Source organism: Schistocerca piceifrons, chromosome 11 (genome assembly GCF_021461385.2).
Source record: "Schistocerca piceifrons isolate TAMUIC-IGC-003096 chromosome 11, iqSchPice1.1, whole genome shotgun sequence".
NCBI lineage: Eukaryota > Metazoa > Arthropoda > Insecta > Orthoptera > Acrididae > Schistocerca > Schistocerca piceifrons.
This window is the reverse complement of record NC_060148.1, coordinates 29,550,528-29,561,220: the sequence shown is the minus strand read 5'-3', so window position 1 is coordinate 29,561,220 and position 10,693 is coordinate 29,550,528. Positions and strand designations below refer to the sequence as shown.

The 10,693-nt window shown below is 42.0% G+C and overlaps 1 pseudogene; it reads left to right on the top strand.

The window, feature by feature from the left end:
* The first annotated feature begins 3,588 nt into the window (after positions 1–3,588).
* LOC124720621 lies at positions 3,589–3,706 on the top strand (annotated as a pseudogene).
* The last annotated feature ends 6,987 nt before the right edge of the window (positions 3,707–10,693 follow it).

Sequence of the window (10,693 nt, the reverse complement as noted above, 5' to 3'; positions counted from 1 at the left end):
AAAGGACGTGCCTCTCCAATGGGAACCGAAAACATTTGATCGCAAGGTCATAGGTCAACGGATTCCTCCACAGGTAAACACGTCTGATATATTCTATACGACACTGGTGACGACATGTGCGTCACATGACAGGAATATGTTGTCGACCCACCAAACTTGTACACTTGGCGAATGGGTAAAAAGATTCTTCAACCTTGCCCGATTTAGGTTTTCTTGTGGATGCGATCATCACTCCCACAAAAGTGATGAAAACATAAGAGTTTGTCAGATAATAATTGCCTGAAAACAAAAAATTAAACTTTTCACCCGAGGGAAGACTTGAACCAAGAACCTCTCATTCCATAGTTGCTCACGCTAACCACGGGACCACGGCGCTCCTCAGCTTATATCATCCTTGATGTTGGCTATCTTGCCATGGACTACTCAGTTGGTATATTTTGTTTATTTTTTCATATTTCTACACAACTTCTTCCTATTTTCTCGATTGATCCGTGTTCAGGTTTTCAAGGCCTATCCACTGTGCCAACTTATAACAAAATCTGAGGGGGTTGCGATGGGGAGGTTCCCTTGTGAGCACTAAGGGACTTCACTTCTGAGGTCATCAGTCCCCTAGAACTTAGAACTACTTAAAACCTAACTAACCTAAGGACATCACACACATCGATTCCCGAGGCAGGATTCGAACCTGCGACCGTAGCAGTGATCTCTAAACAAATACATCAAAGGAAGTGACGATCCTACTTGCTTTGTTCGGTCAACCATCGGCAAAAGTTGGTATGACGATGAAAAAATAGATATTCAGCCAACACCCAAAAACTAAAACATAATGTGTCGATTTTGTTCCATTCAATTTCTCTAACAAACTGATTTCACTCAAAAGGAATCAATGAACAATAACCCAACTTATAAGTAAAACTACTACTAATTGAATCAGGTGTTGTCACTTGGCTTTGGCCGCAGACTGTACAGGTATGAATTAATAATTCAACCGATACGTATAACTGCAACCGAATGAGTCGACTGTTTGCCAACAACCAACTGAATCGGTTGTTCCTACCAGTACTGGAAGACATTATTTTCGCCTGAATTGCGAAAAGGAGTGACGAAATCACTCCTATTTAAAATTATCGTTTCTAAAACCTTTTGGGATAATACACGGTATCGGCAGTTTGCCAATAGGTGGCGACAACGGTAAGTCGCGGTCGAAACAAGCAGATCGCAGTTACCTTGGATCTCGGTCAACATAACCTCATTCAAACACCAGTCGATTTGTGTCTGCATCATAAAGTTGTTCTTGAATGAAAATGTCAGATTACGAGCCTAATTCTCATCACTTTCGGGAGGTGTTACTGTTTTGTTTCAATACGGCGGCTGAGTCTCATCGAATGCTCCCACGTACGTGTGGTAAGGACGCTATTACTGAAAGAACGTGTCGTGAGTGGTTTAACGCTTCAAGAACGGTGATTTTAACGTCGTAGACCGGCACAGTGGTGGAAGAGAGAATGTTTTCTAAGATGCAGAATCGGAGACATTGCTGAGTGAAGACTCGCGTCAAACTAGAGAAGAATTGACACGATTAGTGGGAGTGACACAGCAAGCCATTTCAAAACGTCTTAAGGCTATGGGCATGATTCAGAAAGATGGAACTCGGGTCCCTTGTGAGCTGAATCCAAGAGACGTTGAACGGCGTTTGTGTGTTTGTGAACACTTGCAGCCGGCCGGAGTGGCCGAGCGGTTCTAGGCACTACAGTCTGGAACCGCGCGACCGCTGCGGTCGCAGGTTCGAATCCTGCCTCGGGCATGGATGTGTGTGATGTCCTTAGGTTAGTTAGGTTTAAGTAGTTCTAAGTTCTAGGGGACTGATGACCTCAGCAGTTAAGTCCCATAGTGCTCAGAGCCATTTGAACAGTTGCTTCAGAGGCAAAAATGGAAGGGATTGTTACATCGCATTGTGAACGGGGACGAAAAACGGGTTCATTACGATAACCCTAAACGTAAAAAATCATGGGGATATACCGGCCACGCTTCCACGTCGACGGCCAAACTGAATATTCACGGCTCCAAGAATATGCTCTGCATTTAGTGGGACCACCTCAGCGTCGTGTACTCTGAGGTGAAGCAATCACAGGTGCTCCTTCTCGAATGCAATTAATGCGTTTGAGCAGAGCGTTAAAAGACAAACGGACGCAGTACAGCGAGAGGCACGATAACGTGATTTTTCAGCATGACAACGCTCAACCCCACGTTGCAAAAGAGGTCAAAACGTACTTGGAAACATTAAAATGGGAAATCCTAATCCACCCGCCGTATTCTCCATACATTGCCCCCTCTAACTATCAGCTGTTTAGATCAATGACACATGGCCTGGCTGATCAATATTTCCGATCTCATGAGGAAATCACAAATTGGATCGATTCGTGGATCAAAAGATGAACAATTTTTTTTTTTTTTTTTTTTTTTTTTTTTTTTTTTTTTTTTTACGTGGGATTCGTACACTGCCCGAAAGATGGGAGAAAGTAGTGGCCAGCGATGGAAAATGCTTTGAATGATAGAAGTGTAACCAATTTGTTTCATTAAAGCCTCAAATGTTAGGGAAAAAAAGGTGGTGGTAATGCAGGAACCTAAGAGAACATCTTAAATTGTACACAACTTGCCGTTTTGTATGACAGCTTTGTAGGTAACAATATTTTGATACACTGTCTCAGCTACGTGATAACTTCGCCATTCCGTTTGGCCATTCAGGTGGAAACAAGGTCTCCCATTATTACTGGGAACGTAAGGGCCCCATCTGAGCTCGTGATGGACTGAGCAATGTAGGGCTGGGCAGACGATACTCGCGTTCGGTACAGTATCGAGCTTGTTCGAACAATCACATGACATTGACCCGCGAGGCTCGAGTGCGAGGGATACCCATCAAACTGCGAACTAGCCACAACGATAAGCTAAGGGCCTGTTTAAAATAAGATAATTTCGCGAAACACCGGAGAAAATAGCATTTAATCCGGAATGAGGTTCTCACTCTGCAGCGGAGTGTGCGCTGATATGTAACTTCCTGGCAGATTAAAACTGTGTGTCGGACCGAGACTCGAACTCGGGACCTTTGCCTTTCGCGGGCAAGTGCTCTACCAACTGAGCTACCCAAGCACGACTCACGCCCGGTACTCACAGCTTTACTTCTGCCAGTATCTCGTCTCCTACGGTCCAAACTTTACAGAAGCTCTCCCGCGAACCTTGCAGAACTAGCACTCCTGAAAGAACGGATATTGCGGAAACTTAAGTTAGCCACAGCCTGAGGGAAGGTAGGAGACGAGGTACTGGCAGAAGTAAATCTGTGAGGATGGGGCGTGTGTCGTGCTTGGGTAGCTCAGTTGGTAGAGCACTTTCCCGCGAAAGGCAAAGGTCCCGAGTTCGAGTCTCGGTCCGGCACACAGTTTTAATCTGCCAGGAAGTTTCAGCATTTAATCCGGCTGCAGCACAAACTCCTATTGTGTTCGAACATGTTTACAATATGACTTCTCATACAATATCGATATATATGGATATATCAACATTTATGCTGGTTTTTAAGCAAGGATAACAGGCAAAGAAGGCAACGGCCTTGCCGCAGTGGATACACCGGTTCCCGTCAGATCACCAAAGTTAAGCGCTGTCGGGCGTGGCCGGCACTTGGATGGGGGACCGTCCGGGCCGCCATGCGCTGTTGGCATTTTTCTGGGTGCACTCAGCCTCGTGATGCTAATTGAGGAGCTACTCGGCCGAACAGTAGCGGCCCCGGTCAAAGAGCGGGAGAGCGGTGTGCTGACCACACGCCCCTCCTATCCGCATCCTCAACTGAGGATGACGCGGTGGTGGGAGGGTCCCGCTGGAGCACTTGTGGCCTGAAGACGGAGTGAACAGACAAAGACGAAAATGTTGTCCTCCAAAAAATAATATTTGACCTTAATCAGTACAATAATTTATTTATGAGAGGGGATAATGAGCAGTTCAGTCCCTGTCCACATGTTAGAATAACAGATAAAAACGTTACCAGTTTGAGGACATAATCATGGTTTCAATCTTCTATTTTTTTATTAGTTGCTGATGTTACGCACGGTCTGCATCGCATAAGATATTTCAGTCAGTATTTCACAGCTAATTTTATTGTTAAAATCCAAAGCTCATTAAAAAATCCTAAGAGAGATACCAAGCGGTGCGATCGACTTTTTGGAACCATCTATACGGATACATAGGTTAAGACTCTAGGTATCACACACCACAACCATTCACCCTGATGGGCCCTTTGCGACTAATAGACGAAAAAATTTCGGTATTTTGTGTGACACTCAATAGCATTAGAAACGCTGGCTCAAATAGTCTGTCCGTTTGTATTGTGTAACTGGTAGGATAATACAGGGTGTTTATAAATGAATATCCGGGTTTTAACGCTTTGTAATATTTATTACATTAAACTTACAGTTATAAATGATATGTCAAATGAAACAGCAGCTCAAACATTTTAGCAAGAACATTATAAATGTTCAATGTGAGCACCATTTGTTGCACGACACACATCAAGTCTATTTACCCGTGTACCCAAGCGCTGGATAGGCCGCAAGGAGCCCAATGACAGGGTTTGCTTTGCATGGCCTCCACGTTCACCAGACCTAAGAACCATGCGATTTTTTGCTTTGGGCCTTCATCAAGGATCGTGTGTACGTGCCTCCGCTACCAGCAGACCTCCCTGAATTAAGAAACCACACTGAAGCTACAATCAATGAAGACACACTTATCAACGTTTGGAAAGAACTCTGCTATAGACTTGATGTGTGCTGTGTGGCAAATGGTGGTCACATTGAACATTTACAAGGTTCTTGGTAAAACTGTTTGAGCTGCTGTTTCATTTAGCATATCATTTATAATTGTAAGTTTAACATAATAAATATTATAAAGCGTTAAAACCCAGATATTCATTTATAAACACCCTGCAGCTCTAAATGGGTTCGAATCTAAAAAAAAAATCCAGTCAGGTCTAGTCAAGTGTTTTTTTTTTTTTTCGAAATGACTTTGCTCATCATTTTCATTCAATTCATTGATTTAAATGTAGGTTTTTTTATTTCCATCCTTTATCACATTTTTAAACCAAAATATCAATTTCTTCATTTGCTCTCATTTTTCTTCCTATCACTCTTTTTCCAAACTATCATTCTTTTTCCAATTGCAATCTTTGTTCAAGTGCTTTTAATTAATTTACTGTATTAATTTCGATTTAATTTCTTTTTTTATCACCCTGTTTTTTCGTCGATATTTCTGCATTCATTATATCAAAATGAAAAACTGGTATAATGAATGCAGAAATATCGACGAAATACAGGGTGATAAAAATTTTAATTTTGTTGTACTAGTAAACCATTCTTTCACTTATATTTCCATCTGTGCTATTTTGTCCATAGTGCAATGGATGTTTTGGTTACATTTTAACTGTTTTTATGACGATTACCATGCAAAAAATATTGCACATCTGATAAAGAAAATACATTTTTCACATTAAAAAATGGTTCAAATGGCTCTGAGCGCAATGGGACTTAACTGCTAAGGTCATGTCCCCTAGAACTTAGAACTACTTAAACCTAACTAACCTAAGGACATCACACACATCCATGCCCGAGGCAGGATTCGAAACTGTGACCGTAGCGGTCCAGACTGTAGTGCCTACAACTGCTCGGCCACACCGGCCGGCCTTTTCACATCACTGCACAATCAATATAAATAACTAATAGATCGGGATTTTCAAATAACTGAATATTATAACAGAGAAATATAATTAAATTCATATTATCAAAAATTCCGACTGGAAAAAGAATTATATAAAGAAGAAATAAATGAAAAAAGTTCATATTGTGATTAAAATAATGAGGCACAGGAATAGAAATAAAAAAATTACATTTGAACTAATTAATAAAAATACCGATCAAGGTCAGCATGATACAGATTTAATAATAAAAAAAGTTACTACAGCTGACAACATTCGAACCCACAACTTCTTCAGTGTGAAGCTATTATTCAATCAATTACACCACACAACCACACTGCCGGCCGCTGTGGCCGAGCGGTTCTAGGCGCTGCAGTCTGGAACCGCGAGTCCGCTACGGTCGCACGGTCGAATCCTGCCTCGGGCACGGATGTGTGTGATGTCCTTAGGTTAGTTAGGTTTACCTAGTTCTAAGTTCTAGGGGACTAATGACCTCAGAAGTTGAGTCTCATAGTGCTCAGAGCCATTTGAACCATTTTGAACCACACTATGTGCTCCGGCTTTTTTAATTCTACTAAGTGTCACTCAAAATTCCGAAACATTTTTTCATCAATTAGTCGCAGACGACCGCCCAACAGGATAAATGGCTGCAGAATCTGAAACCTGGCATCTTAACCTACATCAGCATATATTTGTTTTCAAAAAGTGGATCGCAAAGCTGGGAGGGACGTATCCTTGTAAAACCGTTGTGATAGTAGCGACAATAGACACTAGATAGCAGGTGTACGTAGACTGTTCGAACAGTCCGAGTCGTGTTCAAACTAGACTTGGCCACTGTTTCTATGTTTGGATACAGTGTATCGATACCTGGAACTGTTTCAGTGTTTCGGAACGGCTATGGTTCACTGTTTCGAAACAGTGGTGTTTCATTCCGCCCCTGTCTCGGATCTCGAGCCAGACACAGAAACTGTATCGTTGTTTCAAAATAAGACTGTTTCAGTCCACCTGCGCCTGGAACGGACTAATTGTATCGAAACAGTGATGTTTCATTCCGCTCTGCGTAGGACGAGATTCGGGCTCGGCACAGGTACTGAAACACAACATACCACTTCATGAAACACTTTCAAGAGCGTCGAAATCTTTTGACAAGCAATAGCATGAAGCTTAAAATATCCGAAAATAAAGCTTCGTTTCTAGCTGACTGTCCTATTCCGAAATGGCGTAACATCTGCTTTATAAACACTAACCAAACAATAAAACAACGCATACTATTCGCATTCAAAATAATAAATATGTGAAAATCATTCAGTTAAATTACACTTTTTTTACAACATACGCTTCTCTGTTCATGTCATATTAAGAAACGCAAGTAAGACTACAACATTTTAAATAAAAAAAGGAGTAGAGTGACAGTTATTAGACATGTACATAAATTTGATGTAGGTATAATTGCAAGCAATCTGTTTGACGTATCTCTGATAGTGTAATGGTGAACGGGAAGGGTTGGGAAGCATGGTGAATTTATAGTAATGGTTCGAAACACCTTGAAAGACAAAATTTTTTTCTGTTATATTTTATTATTTGTTCCAATTATTTGGCATTATTTGTGAGTCTATAGTCACGGTGCCTATTATCCACAATGATTCCCTTTGTGTGCATGGAAATTAGCAGGATGGGTATATTACCCATACTAACGGAGTGTGGGAATCCCAGTAGCATATCCGTGGACTCTGCAGTTTGCTCCCATCTCCAGTTCCGTTCGTGGTGGTTCTTCTGCCTTCGGCTAAGGCTTTCCTCAGCCAATTGAAAAGTATGAAAGTCACATGACACGAAAGCAGCGCATTTGCTGCAGGAAATACGAAACAGCCAAAACGCCTAAGTGATAGTTTCATACTTTTTGCGATATGATTAGCGCTCTCGCACCTCATTTGTGTTTATATGGACATACTTATGCAGTAGACATTCAAGACGATAAAATGTGTAGGTTTATTAGATTACAATACGCAAACTGTTTCACTGTTTCGAAACACAGTATCGAAACATTACATTGTACTGTTTCATTTGTTTCGAAACATTTACGGGTTTCAGTTTGCCCATCTCTAGTTCAAACACATCCCTAAAGCGATGTAGCCGCCAAACAAATGACGGCTGACCGCCGGCGTTCGCTATTGGCTGCAGTTTGGCCAGAGAGCTTCGGAAGATATTGCACTTCGACCCGCTTCTTCTCTGTCGCTCTTCGAATATCCGGCCGATTTCACTTCCGCCCCACTAATCTCGCACCCGATCGGAAATTCCCCCCTCCAACCCCCCCCCCCCTCCTCAATCCCCCGGCGCCAACACGCCGCAAAACCCCGACGCCGCAAAACCCCGTCATTTATTTGCGTCTCCTCTTTCATTCTACAGACCTTCTCGGCTGTAAACGCCCTGCGAGGAAAACCAATAAAGAATCGAGACAGAAGTGTGTGTGTGTGTGTGTGTGTCCGCGTCGTAGAGTTTCTTTCGCTGCACTTTCGCGGCGATAATGTTTGCTCATCTCCTCTGGAGAAAATGCAGTAAGAGAGAGAAAACTGCAGAAGTGAGAAGATGACAACTCGTAACAGATGGACGCAGCGAGAGAAGGCAAAAGAAATAAGATCAAGCACTGGCGGGCAAAGAGGTGTTACAGAGAAAGGCGCTATTCAGTTTCCCCCACCGCTTAATTTCTTCTCGCCTCTGTCTCCGGTTTACGCCGCCATTCCAAGAATCAGCACGGCACTTTGGAAAGATATTCTACACCGGCCGTAAGCGAAGGCACTTCATTAAAGCCTGTCCTAATGGCCCACTTGGGGGCACCTCCGCTAATCTATTCCTCACTCTCGCCTTTCCTTTTATTTTTGTTCGTCGATCTGTCTCTCTTCATAACCCTACCCCCTCGGCCCGTAAATAAATGTTTTCCCTGGAGCCGAAATGTAACGAGGTGATGGAGAGCGGCCATTCGAAATTAAAACGCAAGCTTGTATTACAATGAAATAACCGTATGTCATTATCCATCGGGAAAATGAGTGGGGTAGTTCCATCATTTCTTCCTATTCGTTGCAGTAAGGAAGACGAATGCACGTAACGCAGTCTATTGTACTACGCAAAGAAACCTATACATAGCTATCAGTAACACACCACCCTGATTGCACTAAAGATTCAAACTCCCGTGCGTGAAAGAGCTTCAAACCACTGGTTACAAATGAGTTAATGTGCTTATATTTAAAGACTAGCTTAGCTCCCGCTGCTTGTTTTTCTTTAATCGAATTTTTATGTCCACAAACTGCAGCACATTCTAAACTTTTTAACGCAAATTAAGACAGTAGAAGCATGATTTTCTGCGAATGTGCTTCAGACCAAAAAGCTGTTCTCGTAACTGGGCCCTAGATTTTTTGTTAATCATGCCTCTTGCGTTCTTGTACAGACATTTCCATAGAAACTTTCATCTCCTAGCACATATTTCTTTATGTCTAACCGAGAAGTGAACACAAGTTTTAACAACTACAAAAAAATGGTTCAAATGGCTCTGAGCACTATGGGGCTTAACTGCTGAGGTCATCCGTCCCCCAGAACTTAGAACTACTTAAACCTAACTAACCTAAGGACATCATACACATCCATGCCCGAGGCAGGATTCGAACCTGCGACCGTAGCAGTCGCGCGGTTCCAGCCTGTAGCGCCTAGAACCACTCGGCCACCCCAGCCGGCGCCAGTTTTAACACATTTAACTTTGAAATTATTTAGTTTAACGAAATATTTTCTTAAAAAATGTTCATCTGCTGTTTCACTCCCTTAGGGGGTTGAATTTCCAAAAACACTGATACATGTGTTTTTCACTTCTAACCAAGAAGTGAAATACCAAATTTCAGAGATGTAGCTTTAAAAACTCTATATTTTTAAAAAAACTTTCACCCACAGCTTCACCCCCTTAGTGGTTGAATTTCCAAAAACGCTGGAACATACACTCTTTCATTCCTGACTGAGAAACCAAATATCAGTTTTCGTAGTTATAGTTTCAAAATTGCTTTAATAGCGATATATTTTCAAAAAACATGTCATCCCCTATTTCAACCCCTCAGGGGAGCAATTTTTAAAAATCTCTCCTAAAAGGACGCCTATAGTATAATGTCAATAGCTTCCAGAAATTTCAAGTTTCTATCCTTAGTGGTTTGGGCTGGGCGATGGTGAGTCAGTGAGTGAGTGAGTCAATCACGACACTGCCTGTTATGTAGAGAGATAGATAATCAGCATGTAAAGGTGTTATGGCTGGACTCAAAATTCTACATGTGTTGCTTTTATTAACTTCACTATTCAACAGCCATTTTGCATCTGGAACGTGATATATTAGTTAGTAGTTTGGGTTGGGTTGATTTCGGGGGAAGAGACCAAACTGCGAGGTCATCGGTCTCGTCAGATTAGGGAAGGATGGGGAAGGAAGTCGGCCGTGCCTTTTCAAAGGAACCATCCCGGCATTTGCCTGAAGCGATTTAGGGAAATCACGGAAAACCTAAATCAGGATGGCCGGACGCGGGATTGAACCGTCGTCCTCCCGAATGCGAGTCCAGTGCGCTACCTCGCTCGGTGTTAGTACGTATCTTGGTATGTACAAACCGAATCTACTTCAAAAAATCTTGTAGTACATAGAATTTTTGAGTTTTTCATGACTTTTGGTGTTTATTTTCCATATTTCGATGTTTACTTTACTTTAGCTATAGGAATGTTAGAAGATTTACTAACCATTACTCGATGGCAGGCGTGATACAGAAATGGGAAAAACAGGAGAGCATCGCCGTCAAATTTTTCCAATATCAAAGAAGAATTAATTTGAATATATGTTGGGAGCTAATGCAGACTTTCTATTGGCCTCATGTCCATACATACATATTAAGCAGTCTTGAGTTTCAAAGTTCGGGATAAGCTATTCGTGTCTGTTTTAATTTCGTGAATGTT